Below are 11,922 nucleotides of genomic sequence, written 5' to 3' on the forward strand. Positions count from 1 at the left end.
TAATATTTCATTTTCATTGTTTTGAGAGTCTGTAAAATGTCATGGCAGGATCCGCTCGCAGAGATGAAAACAAGTAAGCCAGGTGTTTTTAGTGTGTGTGAGAAGGAAGGGAGAGAGCACTAAGAGTTTTCTCAGTTAATTTGCTGATTCTCTGACAATTTTGTAAAAATGTCAGTTCAGGTGTAAAAGGGGGACACTTGTAAGGAGCCTTTCTCTCTATCTATACTGCTTTGCAAACAGAGAAATGAAAACTTTCATGGAGCTTTGTCCCTTACCTGCTAGATACTTCGAAAAAGCTTTCCCTCTATCTGGCTATAAATCTTTTTATTTTCATTTTTTGACTATATAATTTGCAATTATAGAAAAGAAACCATCTGGGAATTGTCATGTGAAACTGAATGAAGACTTGACTCACGCAGGTTGTATGACTCTTTGTATCAAATATATTTGCTGCTATTGGTTTTCATGCAAATAAATATATTTGTGCAGTTTATATCAAGCACCTCTCTCTTATTACTATTAACTTAAGCCAGATGGTGAATTGCTTGTTCCTTGTCCATCCATGGTCGCTTAAGGACATGAGAGGGCACTCTTCTGATGTCCTCGATTGGCTGTAAATAGTGTTGAAGTAAAGATCTGAAAATAAAACACAGCCCCAATCAGAATTAGCTTGCCATTTAGGCAGGGGTGCTTAGGGTTGAATAAATGGGGAACAATATGGACAGTGGGACAAGTAAGAGGTTTCAGGTAATGGTGGTATACCTGATTTTGATATTTCTTCTTCTTCTTTCGGCTGCTTCCGTTAGGGGTTACCACAGCGGATCATTTTCTTCCATATCTTTCTGTCCTCTGCGTCTTGTTCTGTTACACCCATCATCTGCATGTCCTCTCTCAACACATCCATAAACCTTCTCTTAGGCCTTCCTCTTTTTCTCTTGCCTGGCAGCTCTATCCTTAGCATCCTTCTCTGAGTATACTCAGCATCTCTCCTCTGCACATATTCAAAGCAATGTAATCTCGCCTCTCTGACTTTGTCTCCCAACCGTCCAACTTGAGCTGACCCTCTATTGTACTCATTTCTAATCCTTTCCATCCCTGTCACTCCCAATTCAAATCTTACCATCTTTAACTCTGCTTCCTCCAACTCTGTCTCCTGATTTCTGGTCAGTGCCACCGTCTCCAACTCATATAATATAGCTGGTCTCACTACCATCCTGCAGACCTTCCCTTTTTACTCTTGCTGATATCTGTCTGTCACAGATCACTCCTGACACTCTTCTCCACCCATTTCACCCTGCCTGCATTTGTCGTCATTTAACTCAGTTGGAATCCCAATTAATTTTACTGAATCAGCCCGCAATCTAGGAGTTATCTTTGACTCTAGCATGTCATTTAAAGCGCATATTACAAAGTCGTCCAAAACATGTTTTTTCCATCTTAAAAATGTTAGGAAATTAAGGCGCTTTCTAAATAAACAGGATTGTGAGAAATTAATTCATGCATCTATCTCTAGTAGGATTGACTACTGCAATGCGGTGTTCACTGGCTGTTCAAACTGTTCTCTATACAGCCTCCAGTTAATCCAAAATGCCGCTGCAAGAATTATTACAAGAACAAGAAAATATGAACACATAACAGCCAGTTCTTAAATCTTTACACTGGCTCCCAGTTAAGTTCAGGGCAGATTTCAAAATCCTCCTTTTAACATATAAAGCATTAAATGGCCAAGGTCCGGCTTAGTTGTCTGAACTTATCATGACTTACAAACCTGAGCGCACATTAAGATCTCAAGATGCCGGTCTGCTTAGGATTCCAAGGATTAATAAAATAACAGTGGGAGGTGGAGCTTTTAGTTATAGGGCCCCTAAACTGTGGAATGGTCTTCCTGCTTCCATAAGAGATTACCCTTCAATCTCAGCCTTTAAATCCCGGCTGAAGACTCACTACTTCAGTTTAGCATATCCTGACTAGAGCTGCTGATTAACTGTACATACTGCATCTCTGTTGTTAGTCATTAGCACTATAACATAAGTAACATGATAATTATATTTGAATACTAACCCTCACCTATTCTGTTTCTTTTCTTGGTACCCAAATGTGGCAATTGGTGCCACGGCCCACCTGCCAAGTTGTTTGCCTGCCTATGGTAAAGTAATCCCTGATGGAGGATCACAGGAATCATCGGAAAGAGGGGTCCTTTCATCGGAGCAACGTTTCAGCCGTGGCATGGCCAAATGGGGAGGCAGCTAGATGGATGAGGTCTCCAGGACTCTAAAAATATCCAAACCTAATTATGTCATATCATCTACTGTTAAACCGTACTTCTAAAATTTTTATTATTATGCTGTCTTAAGGAATTGTTCTGTTCTGTATATTGTATTGTATTGACCCCCTACTTTTGACACCCACTGCACGCCCAACCTACCTGGAAAGGGGTCTCTCTTTGAACTGCCTTTCCCGAGGTTTCTTCCATTTTTCCCTACAAGGTTTTTATTGGGAGTTTTTCCTTGTCTTCTCAGAGAGTCAAGGCTGGGGGGCTGTCAAAAGGCAGGGCCTGTTAAAGCCCATTGCAGCACTTCCTGTGTGATTTGGGCTATACAAAAATAAACTGTATTGTATTGTATTGTATCCTACAGACCACCACCCTATGCTGCTTAACTACACTTTCCCTTGCCACCACTTTGCAGTCTTCAATCTATTTCAGATTGACTCTTCAGCATAGGATGTAATCTACCTGTGTGCATCTTCTTCCACTCTACATAGGGTATGTAACCCTATGGGTACGTAACCCTATGTTCCTCCCTCTTCTTAAAATTTGTATTTACTATAGCCATGTCCATCCTTTTGGCAAAATCCACTATCCTCTGACCTTCTTCATTTTTCTCCTTGACATCATACCTACCCATCACCTCCTCGTCTCCTCTGTTCCCTTTACCAACATGTCCACTGAAATCCACTCCAATCAGCACTTTCTGTCCCTTGGGTACACTGTTCATCACTTCATCCAACTCACTCCAAAAATCTTCTTTCTCATCCATTGCACACCAAACTTGCGAGGCATATGTACTGAAAACATTCATCATCACAATTTCCAGCTTCATAATCATTACTCTGTCTGACACTCTTTTCACCTCCAAAACAATCTTGACATACTGTTCCTTCCAAATAACCCCTAATCCATTTCGCCTCCTATCCACTCCACACCATGACAGAAAAATTTAATCCACCTCCGATCCACCTTGCCTTATACCCCTTCCATTTAGTCTCTCGCACACACTATATATCATCCTTCCTTCTCTCCATCATATCTGCTAACTCTCTCCCCTTACCAGTCATACTGCCAACATTCAAAGTTCCTACCCTCAGTTCCACTCTCTTTACCTTTTTCCTCTCCTCCTGCCTCCAGACACGTCTCCCCCCTCTTCTTCTCCTTCTTCTTCTTCCACTAACAGCAGCCCAATTTCCACCAACACCCTGTTGGCTAACAGAACTTGTGGGGGTTGTTGTTAACCCGGGGCTCGGCCGATTCAGTATGGAAATTTGTATTGTTATCCGCATATGATTTGGCAGAATTTTACACCAAATGCCCTTCCTGACATAACCCTCCCCATTTATCCGGGCTTGGGACCGGCACGATGAAACACACTGGTTTGTGCATCCCCTGTGGCTGGGTTTGATTTTGACATTTCTTATTCCCAATTATGAAGTTAGTTTACTTTTGTGTTAGATGCATGTTATAGGTGATCTAATAATGCAATAAAACAACTTTATAATAACTTTCCTAAACAAGTTATTAACAAACATTATGTAGTGTATATGTCTTTACAAATAATTTAGTCATTAATTGGTGTGTGGGTGTGTTTGTGTGTGTCCTGTGGTGGGTTGGCACCCTGCCCAGGATTGGTTCCTGCCTTGTGCCCTGTGTTGGCTTTGATTGGCTCCAGCAGACCCCGTGACCCTGTATTCGGATTCAGCGGGTTAGAAAATGGATGGATGGATATTTAAATTATTAATACACATACAATAAATTTGCCAAAAATCAAATGAGTATTATTAATAAATTTACAAAACATCAAACAGTAAGAAAAATGTAGAAATTATACAGCGAATATCTGGCATCGTCGTCACACATAAAAAAGATATCCTCTCAAAAATGCATGAAAATATCAGTACAGAATGTTTTTAGTTCATCATGAAAGTAGAGTGAAAAGCTATGTCTCAACCAGTATGTCTCAACTGGATTGACTGGATTTAATAAAGGGATTGTTGGATGAACCTACTTCCAGTTACAGAGTTATGGTGGGCAACAGCTTATCGGCAGCTGTTGACACAAGGCAGGAAACTAACCTTATTAGGAGAGTATAACACTTTCACACAAATCCCCAAACTAACTCATTGAATTTTGAGAAGAAATGAGAGACTATAGAGGAAAACCACAAGACCCCGGGGGACTTAACTTAACAAATCAACTTTGAACATAAAAGACCAAAAGAATTTAGGCCGCTTTAATATTAGGGTTAAAATATGCCCTTACTAACTGAGCAAGAACCTGGAATACATTTTTTATAACCAATGTGCTGCAGCTGAAAACTCAGTGTTCATATGAGTGTTCATATTTTGCACTGTGTTTCTCCTTAAATACATTTTATTTTAATTACAGAGCATCCATAATGAGAACTTTTCATTTGAAACATGTTAAGTCACTGTTCTCCCAATAATCTTATATAGTTTTATCTTTTTTTAAATTGTCTTTTACTAGTGTAATGGGGAAACCTGTACATCTGGAACAGAAGTGTCCACAGTCATGAAAATAATGAATCATAATGGATGGGAAATAGTAGGAGAAAAAGTAATAGATACATGTGCAGCAGAACGGCTGGTCCACTCGCACACTGTCTAACATATAGTGTGGTTTAAGTATAGAACAAAGGTCTAGTCCTTCTGTCCAAATTCTCTCCTACTCTTAACTCAGATTCTAGGCAGACTACTGTACATTTCTGCCAGTATGACCCTTGTCCATCTCACCACTAGTCACTAATCAAGGGATAATCTAGCTGAGACTACTTTATAATCCATGATGGTACCAAGTCCAGTGTCTGAAATGTTCACAGAATGTCCTATGGTTGTCCAAACAGAGCTATCTTTTACTGTTGCAGAGTTAATTCTGTCTTGAACAGCTATACCTTTTTAAAAGGGCTAGGAACATTTAGTGTGTCTGACATTGCCTCTTCCATGTTACAGAAATGCCATTAGGCAACCTTGGAGAATTCTTTCCAATAGGGGGCAGAAACACTTCAGAATTGGGTTAATCAGTGCCCTGACATAAATAATGAAAAACAGTAGGGAACATTGGTTAATGTATAGGCACTCTTATTTGTTATTACAAGACATTGTGGATTCCCAGAAATATGTTGTAGCTTCTTGACAGCAATAATGCCACCATATATATGTGTTTCTGTGATCTGTCTGTGATCGTTCCTCCCCCACACTATGCGACTCTTCAATTCCACCCGAGGAGGTAAACGTTAACATTATACAAAGTGATTGTCTGTTTTACCTGCATTTTTATCACTCTTTAATGTAATATTGGTTTTTTTTTATCAGTATGCTGCTGCTGGAGTATGTGAATTTCCCCTTGGGATTAATAAAGTATCTATCTATCTATCTATCTATCTATCTATCTATCTATCTATCTATCTATCTATCTATCTATCTATCTATCAATCTGTTTCTGGAGAAATGCAGGAACTCTAGGTGTATTTCGTGGGAAAAACCCTGAAATAGTTCATGGCTGGGGCACAAAGGACACTCACATTATTTTGGTTACCGGACAGTTCATGAGCAGTATAAGCAGCCCTGTAAGCCACATGAACAATGAGTAGATACCAGGCCTCAGGGTATCCAGTTATGACAACCACTTCTCTCAAAAAACTCAATCTAAAAGACTGGCATCTCATCTACTCTAACAAAAGTGTTAAACTTATACTGCACAGTATTTTTAGAAGTACAATATTAATTTTTACAAGAATTTTGCATATATTCAGATATACTTGTACCAAGTAAACCCATTAGGGGAAAAAATCTAATTTTTAAAAGGCATGTCAACGCTGTTTCAGCTACTTGAATGATATATTTTAAAGTTTTATAAAGCATCATCAAAGATGTATGCTAATGAATTAATTTTTATAGTAGTTCAAAGAATATATGTGTATCTGTTTTTTCAAGTTAATTTGAGTTCCATGAAAACTTGGGATTAAATGTACAAACTTCATTTATGTGTCAATTAAAATGGTAACCTAGTCATTCAGAAACTAAAAAGGTGCTTGTGAGTGTTTCATAATCCCTTTGATGAAAATGTTTGTGTTATTCTACATGTCCTTGTAAAATGTCAGTTAACTTCACGTGACCCTAAATAAAGGTATGTTTTTTATATTGTTAATCTTTCCACCTACTTTCTGAAGGCTGGGAAACTCTCTGGGTAATTCAGTGGGTTTACTAAAGCTAGACATTATCAAATACTCTAATAGATTACAGATGGAAGAAAAGTAAACTTTGATTTAAAGTTCACATAAAAATGCTTAATCCTCTTAATTAAAATGTTTCAAAACCTAACTGCCATACTTTGTAGATGCTGAGATGAGAAAAGGTACAAGACATTAATTATCCATCTGATAGATAGCAGAAATCACAAGTCAGCCTCCAGCATGCAAAGCCAATTTTCTTTAAAACAAAGAGGTGTAGTTTTATGCTGCAGGTAAACAGCAGGCTTGTTTTTGTAAAAGAGGACTTCATGGTATTTTGCATTATTTTTGCAGAGGTTTTGTTTCAGTATTTTCTTAATTTTGTTATCCTAAATTTTATCTTTACCAGATTAATGGAGTTGTTCTGGTATGGTGTAATTTGTATTAATGTTATCTCATATTGTGCATTACAAATGACAAACATAATCACAGATCCTACTGAAATCAAAGGGAATCAATTACACCACAAAAGGGTGGGTATTTAACTTCTTAACTCATGCAAATTAGAAGTGAAGATAAAATTTACTGATTAACTACATTATATGCACACATATACATGTCAATATATAACAGCAGATTTAACTTTATTTACTGCTTTTCATGTGATTTTTAGAATATAATACCCCTTTATAAAATTAATTTATTTTTTCACTACGAGAGCATTACATAGCATGGTGACACATGAGTTATGGCGACTGTATCACAGTTGCTGAATCTCAGGTTACAATCCCACTCAGGCTATTGTCTCTGTGTGGCGTTTGCACAGTCTCCCTGTGTTTGTGTATTTTTCTCCCTGTGGTCTAGTTCTCCAAAGACATCTTAAAGAAGTTCACAATATCTTATCTGAGAATTTAAAAACTGACCAAATATGAGGGATTGTGGAATCATGTCCTGCAATGGATTGGCACCCCATTTAGGGTTAGCTCAATGCACTGAAACCCTGAACTGGATTAAGCAGTTTTGATGATGAATAGACAGATTTCACTATATGCAACATGGTGGCACATCAATCAGCATTTCTTTTTACACCTCTGGGGGGGGTGGCTGAATTCAAATCTCATTCTGGTCTTTTCCTACACTGCATGTGTGTGAGCTTTTCTAGAGTTTCTCTCCACATTCCAAAGACATGCAGATTAGATTGACTGTGGACTCTAACCTTAACCTGTGTGTGCCTGTGGTGGACTCACATTCTATCTTGGAACTGTTCATACCAAGATAGGCTAGGGCTCTCCACAACTCAGAAACAGACAGAAAAGGCACAGATAAAATGGATGGATGGAGTTACACAACTTGATATGCTCTTTTGTTCATTTATTGTAATTTTCAACTGCTTCACATTTTGTTAAAAATTACAAATACAGTACTGCTTTTACATGTAAAAATTCTTCAGCCAAATGTTTGGTTCAATGCAATCCATTTTCATTCCTTTTATTGGCCATGAATTTTATATGCAAACTGCAGTATGAGCTCTTAGACAATCTGTACACCAACCTTTAATGCAGTTTTAATTTATTCAGCTTTACTAGAAATAGGCGGACACTAAAATGCTGTAGCTAATTAAAGAGTGGAGTTTTCTGCTTATCAATTGTTTTTTTGTTACTGCCTGCCTGAGTGATTGTCAGTTTGAGGGGTTTGTTTGCATCATTTAATGGGAAAAATACTCAGATTATATCTTTTTAGCTCTTGCTGTAAATTATGATGAAGGTGAAGGCTGTGCTACAGAATGCAGGACTTACCAAAGTAGTTTACGTGCTGTCAGTGTGCATTACTCTCAACAAATTCTGGCCTACCGCTCTCATTGCTGAAAGCTGACGGTAATCATAGTCACTTTGTAAGGTTAACGTGCTATTTAATTTAAAAAGTATGGTAAGCATGACTTGGTATACTGCAACATCTATATTACTTTTACAATACAGAGAAAATAAACATTATAAAGTTAATAAATTCTCTGTATACATACATACATGCTCATGTCTCTTTTTGTCTGACTCATATTAATACCTGTAAAGAAACGCAGACTTTAAACACAGAGTTGTCTGCACATTACATGAGGTAATTGTTTTTGTGCTTTGACAGGGTAAAGGCCAGCTTAAACAGGGATGAATTCTCAGTGGAATCAAATCTGAATTAATTAGCATCAACAGGAGTGAAATTCTATTGTGGAAAGTCATTCACTAGGACATGTGATAAAAAAAGAAACGTCCGTATTGTAGAAGAACTATAATTGTAGGCTTTAAAGATTGTAAATGACACTATTTATTTTTAAGCTTTTTTTCCCTAAAGTATACTAATAAAGTCTCTAAATGTTCAGGTTTAAATAGTTAAAAAGTGCAAAAGGTCTGCATGTGGATTAAGACAACTGGTATTTATATATATATATATATACTGTATATACATACATACATAGACTGTATATATACTATAGGATATGAAATATATGGCAATTACTGTAATTGTTTTGCACATGGTTATAATTACACCATCATTTCCGAATGTTAACGGAATCAGAAATAAAAGGCTATCACAGTTACCATCTATACTTCTGTTTTCCAGTAGTTTAATTGTCATATTCCCTCATCAAAGAGCAGTTGGTGTCTTCTCATATTTAGTGGGATGTTAAAGGCAGCGAGTTCCCTTTAAGCTGCTTAGGTGACTTTACACAGAAGCGTGGAGGGTAGACATCAGCTTTTCCATGGGGGCAGTGGGGGTGGTGTTAGAAGGAGGTTGGCCATTAAAAGGGTTGCTATAGCTTAACAGTCATTTTCATACGATGACCTGGGTTAAAGCTAGCTCATGTGTTAGTGTAACTGAGACTGGCAGTAATCCTGACTTCTACTCCCAGAGTGTGCCTTCTGTCTCTTTTAATAGACTAAACACATATGTCTCTTTAACAGTTGGGAGGTGACTTCATAATTAGCTTGTCACAATTGACAGTTGTGAATGGTATTAATAGAAAAGCACAATTCAAAAATGTCAAGGATCATTAGAAAAGTTGATTTTCTCAGTTTTATTTTTTCAGGCTCTTGAAATCAATGTTTCACACCTCAGTAGACGCTCTTTTTTAATCCTTTCTTTTCCAAGTACAGTCAAGTTTTGTTGTGACACAAAAGGAAAAAAAAATGTCGGGGTGTGATGGGGAGATTTGGAAACACTGGTTAGCCTATTGCCTCATAAGTTTGAGAGCAGTGGTTCAATTGCCAACCATTCATCTGTGTGCTGTTTGCATGTTTTCACATTGTTTTATTTTTTTTCTCATTGTACTCATGTTTTCTCTCCTGTCCCAAAAATGTGAGAACAGGTTTATAAATAAATATGTAAAAACTGTAAATTGGCAAGATGGAACTGAATTAATAGACTGCCAACCTGAGCATTGATGTCTTCTGCCTCGTTCTTGCTAGGGCTATGCATCCCTGCAAATTTGTAATGGAAGAAACAGATATGGAAAATTAATGGATAAAATAAAAAAAGAGATAGCTTTTACTTAATTTTTAGAAAACAAATTAGAAACACAATGCTGATACAAAATAAGTCACTGTTCTGATAATTTTACATTTTGACTTCCAGATTGACTGAAATATCTGTATGATGCACTCAAGACTCCTGTAAAAATATATCCCTTTAATAAGCTAGAGCAGAAAAGATTTTCACTTACTTTAAACAGCAGCCATGGGATTTTTTCAGGGTCCCTGAATGAACTTGGCCTTGCCCTCACTTTATTGAAACTTTACACCCAGAGAAAGATGGTTGATATAGAAGAGGCTGAAAGTTCAATCTGGTGGGATAGGGATTCATTTCAAACCCATCAGTGTCAGTTATTTCAGTAAGTGGTGACATAATCACAATCCCATGTTCCACTGGGACTGTTCTTGGGCTGTCTCTCATTTGCTGACTTTACTCCCAAGGAATGTCAAATCTAAGGCTAATTGAGAAAAGAAGCTTTAAAGGACTGGTTGTGATTTATAGAACAGTATCAGATAACAATATAATTACAGTCTCTAAAACCTTGTTTTCTTTTGATAATTCTATATTAATTTTTTACAAACATGAAACTTTTTGCACTTGTTAATATTTAATATAATGTTACCCAGAGCATGATTTAATATTTGTATTATACAGTAATAAAAGACAAACTTACATATTTTTATACAGTATGTTATATAAAACCACTGTAAACCTGCAACAGAATAGTTAAAAAATGTTTGGCAGGATATATAGGGGATGCACAGATGAATTATTAATACATTGTAGATAGATAGATAGATAGATAGATAGATAGATAGAAACAACAGAAAAAAACATGCAAAGGGGTGTGGTGGGAAAGGCCCATTTATTCTTTGGATTTCCCTCTTATTGGTGATTGTTGACAATTGCAGTGAGCAGCAACCAGAAAGCAACAATTGGAGGCCTCAAGCGTTGGCACCTTTGCCCTAATTGGCCGAAGTACCCATCTTTGCTGGCAAAAAAAATTCCAGCCAATTACCAAATTTTTTATTTGTCGCATTATGTTTCTGATTCAGTATTTACTGTTTACAGTAAACAAAAGCACAATGGCCCACCTTTTTCTTGTTGTATAAAGCAAAAGGAGACACAGCAATATGAGAAGAAACACTGATTTTTTTATGAAGGACTGTACAAAAGTAACTCACTAGGGATGGTATAGTAAACTCTTTCTGAAAGATTATTTTCATTCACCTAATCTAAGTCTGTAAACCAACCAACTCACTGTGTTATATAGCAGTCTGCTACCTTCGTATAAGAGGCCCACAAAATATTAGAGTTTTAGGCTGGGTTTGAGTTAGTTTTATATTATATGAAATTAATTTTGACCATTTTATAATAATAATAATAATACATTGTATTTATTTGTAGCCTTTCTAAATACTCAAGGACACTGAACAATAGATAAAACACACATTATAAACAAAACTAAAATACAAAAATTAAAATCAGACAGAGCAATTGTAATCAAAAAGAAAAAGCAGTCTTAAACAAATGAGTTTTTAATTTATATGTGAAAAAATGATTCAATATTTCTAAGCTCAGGTGGTAGTGAGTTCCAAAGCTGGTAAGACAGATGAAGGGGACAGTCAATTGGATGGAGGAAAAGGATCTAAGGGTACAGGAAGGAATGGCAACATGGAGGAGGTAAGACAGATATGGAGGTGCAAGGTTGTGGATAGCCTTAAAAGTTAGTAGGAGAATTTTGAATTGAATTCAGAACTGAACTGGAAGCCAATGAAGCTGCTGCAAAATGGGAGTGATATGGTGAATAGAGGGGGTTCTAGTAATAATGTGGGCAGCTGAATTCTGGATCTGTTGAAGCTTATAGAGAGATTTGCAAGAAAGACCAAAGAAAAGGGAATTGCAATAATCCAGACGAGAAGTGACAAGGCTATGAACA

The 11,922-nt window shown here is 37.0% G+C and overlaps 1 long non-coding RNA gene across 1 annotated transcript in view; it reads right to left on the minus strand.

Annotated features, from left to right (window-relative positions):
- LOC120534063 overlaps positions 1-10,434 on the minus strand; it is a 46,960-nt gene extending 36,526 nt beyond the window's left edge. Inside the window, exons 1-2 of the long non-coding RNA XR_005634676.1 lie at positions 10,174-10,434; positions 9,885-9,931 (exon numbers count right to left, since the gene is read on the minus strand). This is a non-coding gene — a long non-coding RNA (uncharacterized LOC120534063). The remainder of the gene's footprint in view (positions 1-9,884; positions 9,932-10,173) is intronic.
- Positions 10,435-11,922: the final 1,488 nt, after the last annotated feature.

The sequence above is a fragment of the Polypterus senegalus genome, chromosome 8 (assembly GCF_016835505.1).
Source record: "Polypterus senegalus isolate Bchr_013 chromosome 8, ASM1683550v1, whole genome shotgun sequence".
Lineage (NCBI taxonomy): Eukaryota > Metazoa > Chordata > Cladistia > Polypteriformes > Polypteridae > Polypterus > Polypterus senegalus.